The 12,562-nt window shown below is 29.4% G+C and overlaps 1 protein-coding gene across 1 annotated transcript in view; it reads right to left on the bottom strand.

Annotated features, from left to right (window-relative positions):
* Positions 1-12,562, bottom strand: part of LOC117167392 (serine-rich adhesin for platelets-like) — a 38,133-nt gene that overhangs the window by 24,658 nt on the left and 913 nt on the right. The window lies entirely within an intron of this gene.

The raw sequence follows: 12,562 nt of genomic DNA on the forward strand, positions 1-12,562 counted from the left end.
ACTGCATATCGAAGCACAATTTTAAGAAAGTGTATTTATACCAAATTGAAAATTTTCTATTTTGCTTTTTCTTCAACCGAGTATATAAGAGACCGCTCTCTTACAAATTTGACAGGATTTGAAATATTTTATGTTTTTTTTTTTTAATTTCAAGAATTTGTCAAGTGCTTTAAAAAATGTTAAGAGATTTCAGAAGATTTGTAAGGATTTTAAAAATTTGAGAAAGTTTTCAAAAGATGCCAAGCAATTTTCAATTGATTGCAGCAATTTAATATGAGATTTCAAAGGATTTGATATATTTTAGGATATTTTAATAGATTTAAATGAATTTTTAAATGATTTTAATAATTTAGTATGAGATTTTACAGGATTTGAAATATCTCATGGTTTTTTTTTAATTTCAAGATATTTTCAAGAGCTTTAAAAATTTTCAAGAGATTTAAAAAGACTTGTAAGAATTTTAAATATTTGAGGAATTTTTAAAAGATCCCAAGGAATTTTCAATTGATTACAGCAATTTAACATAAGATTTAGAAGGATATGAAATATTTCAGGGTATTTTAAAAATTTCAAGGAATTTTCAAGAGCTCTAAAAAATTTTCAAGAGATTTCTACAGATTTTTAAGCATTTTAAATATTTGAGGACGTTTTAAAAGGTGTCAAGGAATTTTCATCCTATTTTTCTAATTTTAAGGAATTTCAAAGAATTTTGAAGAAGTAGTTTAAAAATCTTTAAAAAAAAAAGGTCAAGGTATCTCAAAATATTTTGAAGGTATTGCATTATTTGCAAGTATTTTAAAATGTTCCAAGGGATTTTCAATTTATTACGGTGATTTAATATGAGATTTTGTAAGATTTAATATATTTCGATATTTTAATAGATTGCAAGGAATTTTTAATTGATTTCAATAATGTAGTATATTGTAAAAGATTTGAAATATTTTAGGGTATTTTTAAATTTTCAAGGAATTTTCAAGAGATTTGAAAATATTTTAAAGGATTTTAAATATTTGAGGATGTTTAAAAACATTTCAATGAATTTTTAATTCATTTTTATAAATTAAAGGAATTTCAAAGAATTTTAATAATTATAGCAATGATGTTTAAAAAAACTCCAAAGTATATTAAAAATCTTTAAAAGATGTCAAGATTTTTCAAAAGATTTTGAAGTTTTTGAAATATTTAAGTGTATTTTCAAAGGTTCCAAGGAATTTTCAATTGATTAGAGTAATTAAATATGAGATTTTAAAGAATTTGATACATCTTAGGATACTTTACTAGATTCCAAGGAATTTTCAATTGATTTCAATAATTTAGTATGAGATTTTAAAGGATTTAAAATATTTTAGGGTATTTTTAAAATTGCAAGGAGTTTTCAAGAGCTTTGCAAAATTTCAAGAGATTTTAAAAGTTGCTTCCTGAAAATTTAAGTATTTTGTGGCATTTTTTGTTGATTTTGTTTAAAAATTAATTTCTTTTAACTACAAGAAAATTATACTTTATGGAAAATAAATTTCTTTTGTGCAAAGTTCATGTATTTGATTAAAAATGCCTTTTTTCTTATACAATTCAGCCTTTTGGATAAAAATCTAACTTTTTGTTTAAAAATTTAAATATTTTGTTTAAAACAAATTTAACAAATTTTTTGCAGAAAACTAATTGTTTTAGTTGAAAATTTAACTATTTCTATTAAAAGTTAGTCAACTATTAATTAAAATTAATGTTATATTTTATAATTATATTATTAACATTAATAATATGTATAATAGTAATAATATTCATACTATATACACCTGAAAAACATAACCTCAAAATTGACTCATGCATGAAATGAAGAATCACGCGAAACATTAAATTAGCCAATTTCTTTCATTTCTTTCAAATGGGGATCGAGGTATAAATAGAAGAACACCGAAGTCTTCCGAAGCTTTTTAAGGATTTTAAATATTTGAGGATGTTTTAAAAGATCTTAAGGAATTTTCAACTTATTTTTATAATTTAAAGGAATTTCAAAGAATTTTAACAACTTTAACAGGGTTATTTAAAAAAATTCCAAAGTACTTTAGAAATCTTTAAAAGATGCCAAGGTCTTTCAAAATATTTTGACGGTTTAGAAATATTTGTGAGTATTTTAAAACGTTCCAAGGAATTTTCAATTTTTGACAGTAACTTAATATGAGATTTTAAAGGATTTGATATATATTAGGATATTTTAATAGATTCCAAAGCATTTTCCATTGATTTCAATAATTCAGTATGAGATTTTAAATGATTTGAAATCTTTTAAGGTATTTTTACACTTGTAAGGAATTTTCAAGAGCTTTCAAAAATTTTAAGCGGTTTTAAAGGATTCAAAAATTTTCAGGATATTTTAAAACATTCCAACGAATTTTCAATTAATTTTAATCATTTCGAGCGATTTCAAAGAATTTTAACGTTTTTTTCTCATATATTTTTTTTGGTTGATGATTCATCAATTAGTTGGATAAATTTGTTTTCTGAAAATGTAACTATTTTGTAGAAAATTTATTTTCTGTAAATGTAACTATTTTGTAGAAAATTTATTTTCTTTTTGGTTAAAAATTAATTTTTTTAACCACAAATTTAACTATTCTATGTTTAAATGAAAAGTGATCTTTTTTAGTTAAAATTTTTTGTATTTTATTGAATACTCTTCTTTCTTGGTAGAAAATTAATTTAAAATTAATTTCTTTCAAATGGGGAGCAAGATATAAATAGAAGACCACCGAATTCTTCCGAAGCCTTCAGATCGGCAATCATCGTACAGCAGAACACCGAAGTTTAAAGAAATATTTAACAAGATTTCAAAACACAGTTTGATGTATAAATAAGAACTGAACAATTCATAATTTGTATCTTCTACCCGTGTGGAAAAATGGAGGGTGCCTCCGTCAAGGTCCACATGGATTGCACTCATGCCCTATGGAATCCATGAGGGCCATCCAAACGTGGTTCCTTATGGAAACGACATACTAATCCATAGGGGCCCAGCATGGGCTGCCCTCATGGATCCCTAATGGTTGCCACCATGAAAGCCCTCTTGGTTTTTTTTGTTTTTTTTTACAGTGCTGACACCTATATTGGCATATCTCTGGGATCATAACACTATTTTGTACTGGGCAGTCAGTGTTGGGCCAGCACTGGATATCGCTACTAGCACAGTATTATTCCAATAGGAAATTCACCATGGCATGGGCGGCAGTACTGCGTCAGTGCTAAATAGTACCGTACTGCTACACTCTAACCATATGACGAAAAAGTTATATAAAAAATAAATATTAATTGATTGCGATTATTTTGTCTACAGATATTAATAGTCCTGTTTAGAGTGAATACATATATTACATTTTCAAACATTATAGTACAAATAATATTTCTAACGCTATGGGGTATCGATCCTACATAATCTATCCCTAAATCTACCGCCTAGCAGTCGGGAGTGCTAACCACTGCGCTAAACCGACAAGTTAATTATTTATTATTATACGACGTTTTGTAAATGTAAAATACAAAAACTGTTAACATAAATATCAATAAAATAATTATTAAATAAATAATATAAATCGATTACAATTTTTCTTCGCGTAATATTTTTTTTTCACGTTGTAGGCTAATTTTTAAAAATTGTCAATGACAGGAAATGTAATTTTTAATTAACATTCAAAATTTTTCATACAAGATGAAACTTAGAATTTTTTTCTTTAAAAAAACCCAGGAAAATATCTGTTTTCGGGACAGATGTATTTATAGTTTTTTGAAATTTTAGAATGCATAAAATATATTTTAAAACGTATTTTTTATGTCCATTTTTTAGGATATAAAATATTTACCCTTCCGATTTAGAAATTTTAATCATTGATCCGTGAGGACAATGGAGCTGGCTGCCAGCGGGGGCCTCCATGGAACATCAATATGGTCAGAGTTCGAATTTCAAAAAAGTGTAATCGAATTTTTTCAGAAATTCGCTGTTTGCAAGTCTGAACTCATGAAACCATAAAATTTGTGGCGCCAAAAAAATATTCACCCTTTGGACTTTGAAATTTGAATCGTTGATACGTGAGGGCAACCGAGCTGGTTCCCCTGCGGCGGCCCCTGTGGAACATCCATATTGTGAGAGTTCGAATTTCAGAAAAGTGTCATTCAATTTTTGACAGAAAATCTTTATTTGTAAGTCTGAACTCCTGAACCCTTAAAATTAGTAGTGTCAAAAAAATATACGTCCTTTGAACTTTGAAATTTAAATCGCTGAACCGCGAGGGCAACCGAGCTGGGACCCTCATGGAACCCCCATATGGTGACAGTTCGAATTTCAGAAAAGAGTCATTCAATTTTTGACAGAAATTCATTATTTTTAAGTCTGAACTCATGAAACCTTAAAATTTCTGGTGTCAAAAAAATATACGTCGTTTGGACTTTGAAATTTGAATCGTTGATCCGTGAGGGCAACCGAGCTGGTTCCCCTGCGGGGGCCCCTATGGAACTTCCAAATTGTGCGATTCCGAATTTCAAAAAAGTGTCATCCAATTTTGGACAAAAATACATTGCATGTAAGTCTGAATTCATGAAACCTTAAAATTTGTGGTGTTGAAAAAATATTCACCCTTTGGAGTTTGAAATTTGAATCGTTTATCCGTGAGGGCAACCGAATTGGGCCCCCGCCGGGGGCCCTCATCATAAGGGGTCTCAGCGGGGCTTTTTCCACACGGGTAATTTAAAAAGTGTCAATTAAAAAAAATTGTGATCCACCAAGTTTTAATGATTTTCACTGAAATTGCTTAAAATTATATAATTTAACAAAAAATTTAATTAATTGATTCATTCTTCAAATTAGAGCATTGAAACTGATAGCGTGGATTTTTTTTAACCTTCGATCTGTACAATTTATGAAAGTTAGAATTTTTATATTTTGTAGTTTACCGATATTTAGTTGAAAATTAATCTGTTTTTTGTCAATTAATTTTAAGGGTATATTTAAAAATATTTAAATATTTAAGCAGAATTAAATAATTAGCAGAAAAGTAGCCTGGCGCAGAGAGAGTATTTAAAAAGTGTAAAATAAAAACACACTTTTGAATATTCAAGCCTCCGCGATTTATAGCCGCCCTCGGGGTCCCTGCCGTCGCGCGTCGGATTTCGCGCATTAGGAAAGGGCGCCATAAGATTCAGTGAGAAGCAGTCGTAAACTGTAACACGCGATTTGAGTAGCGCTGCCCCAGTCGCGAACATAAATTCTTTAAGCCGGTGTAAACATAACCTCAATATGATTATTTACATTGACAGCTCATTATGAATACTATAATAAAAATTGGATTTGACTCAATAAAGCATGGGATTGAGTTTCATAAAGAAACTGTTAAAAAAGGAAAGGCTTTGCCTATAAGGCATGTTATTAGAGTAGAGGAAATCCGATTAAATGGTATTAGTGGAAGAATTCAAACCAGTGTCATTCGTAAGACAAGTCTAGAGCAAGAACGAGGAAAACCCTCCGATAGTCAAATTGCAAAAGATTTGTATGCAAAGGGCTTAGCAGTGGCAAATTTTTTTTTAAATAAAGAATCTGGAAAACAATTAAAAGTTTCTCCCTACAAACTAACTTATTTAGACCTTGCTAATCACCCGTGTGCCTTACGTGCTGTTCTTCGAGAAGAATCGAAATCTGAAGGGGAAAGAGCAGCTAAATCTATATTAATGAATTGTGTTGACTTAGCGATTGCATCAGTTAAAGATAGGAATTGTGATATTTGCATTCAATGTCACTGATCACCGTTAGACCTGGAAACCTGGAAAACCGGGAAATGACAGTGAATTTATTTTTTGACCGGGAATTTTACAACATTTTTAGAATAAAAATTTTGTCCAACTGTGATTTCAACCGTTTTTAAATAATTTCCTAAATTGTGATTTTTATCCATTATTATATCATTTAGTTTAGAATGCTTAAATCTAAAATCTTTCACTTTAACAATTTTCCATTTTATATTTTAATTTGAAGAATTTTAAAATGCAGTTTTAAAGGTTAACAAAAATTAAAAATTAGAAGTTTTTAAAATAGAAGATTTTTTTTTATAAAAAACAGGTTGGTTGCGACACCGCGAAACCGGGAATTTTCAGAAGGAAAATCTGCTCAAGTACGATTATAACAGTTTTAAAAATAATTAAAGTGCAGTTTTGAGGGTTTAAACAATTAAAAATTAAAAGCATTTGAAGTTGAAAAATTTTGATACAAAACATTTTTATTTTATCAACTGTGAATATAAATAAATAAATTCTTTTTAAAACGGATCTGTACTCTAAGTATAGAAATCTGAAAAATAATTGATTTAACCAAACAATTCTAGATCCGTTCCAAATTTGAGAATTTCCAGATTGTAACTGTTTTAATCCGAACGTCTTGATAAGAATTGAAATTAATATACCATTTATTCCGATAATTTTATTTTTAAATAAAAATTTTCATGATTTATCAATAATATATTTTTAATTCGCAGGTTCAGGTATTCCTTTATATTATTTTTTCATATTAAATTTTATAAATAAATCTATTAATATATTATTTCTATTATTTTTTTCAGCTATTAAAAAATGTAAACGTGCGTTTTACTACTTTCAACTTAAAAATAAATCGATAATAATATAGTCATAATTAATGGTTTTTATTAGATTAAAAATATTGTGAGTCTAAATTATTTAATCCTTATCCCATTTAATTTGGAATTTGTTAATCTAGAAAAAGAATAAGTATTTAATATTTAGCAATATTTCACTGTTCATTTAAGACGAGTAAATTAAAACCATATATTTAAAAGAAAACAATTTAAAACTGAATTGTTTCACATAGAAAGCTTTGAGTCTTTAGATTTTCGAAGAACTTTTAAACTTTTAGCGTTGCAATCTTAAGTGTTCTATTTAAAAAGTGTTTAATATATAAGTGAAATTGTAAAATTTTGACGCATAAATAACAAATAAACACATATTATTTGTAGAAAAAATTTTAGTAATTTTAATAGATATGTAGAAGTTTTGAAAAGATTCAAAATTAAGTAAAAACTTGAAATTATTTCAAGTAATTTAAACGAAGTGTGTTTTTAATCTCTTAAAATCTTCTTAATCTTTCTGTTACAATAATTTTTCAAAGTCAAAAATCATTTTCAATTTCCCTAAGAATCTTAAGAAAAATTTTATTCTTTTGTAATCTTTCACAATTCTTAAACAAATTCTAAATTTTTTGTTTGAAATCTATAAAAATCTACATTTTATTTTAAATTCGGTTGTAAGTATTTCAAATTATTTCAAGTTCTAAATTTAATTCGAACCTTTTAAAAACTTCTAAATATCTCTTAATATTTCTCTAATATTTTTACAAATAATAAATGTTCTATTGTTACTTATAAATTCAAATTTAATTTTTGTTTTAAATTTGCAGGATTTTATAAAAAAGTTATAGACAAAATTCAATTCGATTTGAAATAAATTTAAAAGTTCTGACAAAAAATTGAAAAATTATTTTGAATTTGGTAAAATTTTGAACAACTTCTAGATTTTTCAAGATTTTGAAATAAAATTGTAAAGCTTATGAAGGATGCCTAGACCATTTAAAATAAAAATAATTTAATTTCTAATTTAAGAACTGTTAAGTTAAAAAAATTATTTTTCAATTTCTAATGTAGCTTAAAATTACTTGAAATAATATAATTTTGAAAAGTTTTAAAGTTCATTGCTTGATTCTTTAATTTAGACTATTGAAAATGTTAACGTGGATTTACATTTTTGGAACTTAATCTGAATGTTTGAACTCTACAATTGATAAAAGTTCTAAATTTTGCAGTTTATTTGTATTTTACTTAAAACTCTTCAATTTAAAAGTGTTAGTACCTTTCAATTTATACGTATAAGTCGTTGAGCATTTGAATATACAATTTTTGAAATTGAAAACTTTTAAACTTTAATTTTAAAAGTTTGGAAATCAAGGGCTCCACTTTGAATGCTTTAATTTGTTGTTTATTATTTTATATGGGAAAATGTTTTAAATATAGTTTGATTTTTTAAATTTCATTAGCCGTAAAAAATGTTTGCGAACCGGGAAAAACTCGGGAAATGACCGGGAATTTTTTTCTTCGATTAAAACGACCAACATGAATGTGAAATTGATAAATCTTAAAAAATGTAATTATATTTTAGTAACATTTTAGATGAAACAGAACCGAAATTACTTGATTTTTATCGTCAAAGAGTCATACTCAGTAAAACAGACATAAAAAGTATGTGTTTTAGAACGAAAGGTCAGTCTAATTCAGCAGAATGAATATTTATCTTATCACTGTTTATATTATTTCCAAATGTAGATAACACAGCACGAAAACACAATTTAATTATCGTGATAATTTGGAATTTGATTCAAAATCACAGTTGATCTCATGTAAACATTAAACACTCGTCTAACGAGAATTAGCGCGTACCACCGACAGGGGCGCTGCGGTGCTTCTGCTTCCCCAGCGAATACTGAAAACAGTATCTTTTACATGGATTCCATATAAAAACGACTTAAAGTAGTCCGGCTACTGCAAAAGCTAGTCAAAGGTATGTCGGTTTTGTTGTTGATGTGAAATTTGGAATTAAAAACCAATTAATAAATTGTGTATTAAATTTGTATGCGGAATAGTATAAATAAAGTGGGTTTTAAATAATAATAAAATGTAAATTTAAATCTTCATTTGACTGATTCGAGTAAGTCATTTTTGACGCTCAGCAGTTGGCAGCATAACCACATGTCGAAAAAGTAAACTTAACCTACAAACATATAGGCAAAAAAACATTATTTCAAATTTCGCGCACGTCCCTATTCCAGTAGAAGCTGTCTGCCAACTTTAGTTAATGCTACACCGTTATCGTCATATTTTACTTTGGTATATTTTGCCAAACTTTAGCGAAAAAACCCTGGAAGCAAGTAAAAATGAGCAGTAATTCAAATTTCAAATTATATTTTCTGTCTCCAAAACAGTTTTCCTAACAATATTCAACGTATTTTCAAGCCAAACTTAACCATTTTTGGAGCCCGCGAAAAGCGTTTCCATATAAGATCCCATGTTTTTGACACGACTTTAAACAGTGATAATTCAAATTTTAACCTGGAAAGGGGCACTAAGAAAGGCTTTATGTGACAGAGGACATATTTCAATTGTAGCATCTAAACAGTTCTTAACATTTAGGTTAGAAACTAGAGATGTATAGAAGAAGGTAAAACAAAAATTTAACCAAAATTGCTATTTTGTGTTGAGTTTAGGATAATAGATAAAACTGTCTAAAGAATAACATTTTTAATCAGACGAGAAATATAGCACAAGGAAGTACTGACGATTTGGCAACACTGCCTTGCTGATGAAGACGCTTGTCAAATCTACGTGCGTGATTAGCAAGCCATATTGGCCATAGCCACTAAACTGAGTGCGGTGTTGCCACGCTCATTGCTTAACTAAAGTTGGCGTGAAAAGTAAGCGACCTCGTTAAAAAAAAATCGCAGAAAATTCTAGCCAAATACACGTGAAAGCTTAAAGTCTCCCGAATTGAACGATATGTATATCGTTGCTCTAAAAATTTTTTTACGATAGCGCCGAAAAATAGGTTTTGGAAGCTCTTTTTTTAAGCCTCGACTTTCGAGACTTCCAAAAACAAGCTGGACGTCTTAAAAAAATCTGGAAAAAATGCACAGACGCTCTTTAAAGTGTCTAGAATGCAATACATTCAAAATTTCGAAATTGTTTACTAATTACAGATCGTTTTCCACAAGCATACCATATTGGAAATAAATAATGATAGGAAGTTGTTTTATGGCTTAAAATGTGCATTTTTTTTAATGTGATTAAAGTAGACATAAAAAAATTCAATTAGATCAATATTTCGCGAAATAATCCTTTCCAAATATTTCGGAATTTAATGAGAGTGGCTATACCATGCAAAGTGTTCGAAAAAAAGTATCCATTTCACTACAATAGACACCTCAGTAGGAAGGGGATACTAACGTACCTGCCTTTTCCCCTCCCAACTATTGACCTGTGGGTAAGCTGGTAACCTCTTCCTTCTGAGGTACCTATTGCTGTGAAGTGGATCTTTTTTTAAACACTTTTTATAGTATGGCTACTCTCATTAAATTCAAAAACATTCGTAAAGGATTATTTCGCGAAATATTGATCTAAATTCATTTTTTTTATGTGTGCTTGAATCACGTTACAAAACTGCACATTTTAAACCATAACACAACACTCTAACATTATTTGTTTCCAAGACAATATTTTTGTGAAAAACGATCTGTAATTAGTAAACAATTTTGAAATTTGGAAAACTGCATTGCATTCTAGTCTGGATTTGTTAAGATGTCCAGACAGTTTTGAGAAGCCTTGAAAGTCGAGGCTTAAAAAAAGAGCCTGAAAAACCTTGTCTTGCTAGAATTTTCTGCGATTTTTTTTTTTAACTAGTTGCGAGCGCTTAAAGTGAGGGTGGCGTACTTTTGACGCCGATTTTAATATGCGATGTTTATTGTATACGTATATTATAGGTTTGCTTGCGCCTAGAACGAGAGCGCACAAACCTAATCAAAATTTTTGACCAAAGGTTAGGAGAACCGCAATGGCATTTTGGATCAGCCTGAGTTTAAACTTTTGGATGAATTTCACGCGCGTGAACTTTCTTAAAAGGAGGAACCATCGCTACTACACCCGTACGACTTACTAAGTTGAAATCTGGCAACATTTTGATCATGTCGCCGGCGACATGAATCAACGGCTGACAGATCTACATTGATCGCGCCTCGCGATGTTACCAGATTGCGATAGTCAACTTTCAAAAGCGCAAGTTTCGTGATTAATTTTTTTTTCATGTATATGCAGGAACCAAATGGTTAATATTAATTTTGCACTTCAATTTTGAAATACTTGTTTTTCATTAAAAAAATTATTAATAATATCTTAACAGTGGTTACTTAGATATCACTCAGTAAAGAGCTAAAAAACGCCATCTCTCATAAGGCACAATGTTAAACATGACGAAATTAAAAACGTTAATAACTTATTTATAAAGTACCCTAGGCTTCTGAGATTTCAACTGAGTACTTTTGGGGATCATATTTAGATATCGTAAAATTTTGTTGAAATGGTAATGAAAATTCTTGCAGCGACGGTACCTCCTTAAGTATATAAGTTTCTCGAATTCACGCCTTCCAGACTATACTAATATACATTACTGGCGATAATTATCACTCCACTAAAAAAATCATACTAAAAACATGCCTCTTTTTTCGTGAATTTCTAAGCTTAAATTCAGTTGGGAAGACTAAAAAGGAAACAGTAAGAAAGATTATTAACCCTCGCACCACAAGGTGACACAGAGTCTCAGTTACCACAAGGTGGGGTGTCTCCACACCCCAGTCATTTTGAAACACATTACGAAAGATTTACGGTATAATATTGTTTCTAGGATATTTTATAAAATCATACAATTATTCAAAGGACTTTTTCAATCATTTTCTGCTAAATTATAACGAGAAAATTCCATTTCTTAGCTTTTTTCAGTTATAGGAAACACAAAGGCTATTTACACAGTCCGTAACACATTATATATTTCATAAAGGATAATAAATGATTAAGTAACTTCTTGCAGTAACGTTAATAATATATTGACCAAAAAATGCAGTTTCATAAACATTAGCATAAAAAACAGCATACAAAGATATTTAAAAACCTGAAAAATATACGTATCACATATTCTAAATAGCACAGTAAAAATTAATATTATTGCTTCTCTAAACATCTGTAGCATAACTTAGTGACCCTTATCCATTTCCACGTGCAGAGGACAACTGAAGAGAAGGCTATTAAAATCCCTACCCCTCTGAGACGCTCTAGGCCTAGCTCATTCGCGAAAATAGGGCCTTGGTGTGTCTAAATACCCCACCTTGTGATGTGAGGGTTAATTTCGCGTCGATTGAGCCCTATTTGAAGTATTTTCGATAAATAGGAGCTGAGATCGCATATGAGAATTACCGACATTTTGCCATTTTTAACCAATTTTCGATTCTCAAATTCCACTTTCTACAAGATTCAGGAAGATGAATGGAAAAAATTTAAACTTTTATAAATTCATGTTAAAAATATCCTACTTAAAATAAGACAATGAACATAGTGAAATATATACTGGTTCTCAAATTATCATGAAAATTGTAGAAGCCTGCCCAAGATGAAAATCGGATCACAGTCATTCGTCTATTGTTTCCCATGCGTTAACAAAAAATAGAAGTACGACTGCCACTTGACAAATCTATTTTCGTTATGACCCTAATAGCACGGAACGCTTCACGCAAGCCTTCGGAACGTTCCAGGGACGTTTAAAATGTCCCCTCTCTAGAACGTTCCAGAAACTTTCCACTGGCACCTGAAGGGAACTTATCGTTATTGTTATTTTTAACAGTAAAAATCTCATAAACTGTCAGAAATAGGTACAAATGGGTGTCATTTTTTAGTATTGAGTACCGCATATACTTTATTACGATATC

This window comes from Belonocnema kinseyi, chromosome 2, assembly GCF_010883055.1.
Source record: "Belonocnema kinseyi isolate 2016_QV_RU_SX_M_011 chromosome 2, B_treatae_v1, whole genome shotgun sequence".
Taxonomy (NCBI): Eukaryota; Metazoa; Arthropoda; class Insecta; order Hymenoptera; family Cynipidae; genus Belonocnema; species Belonocnema kinseyi.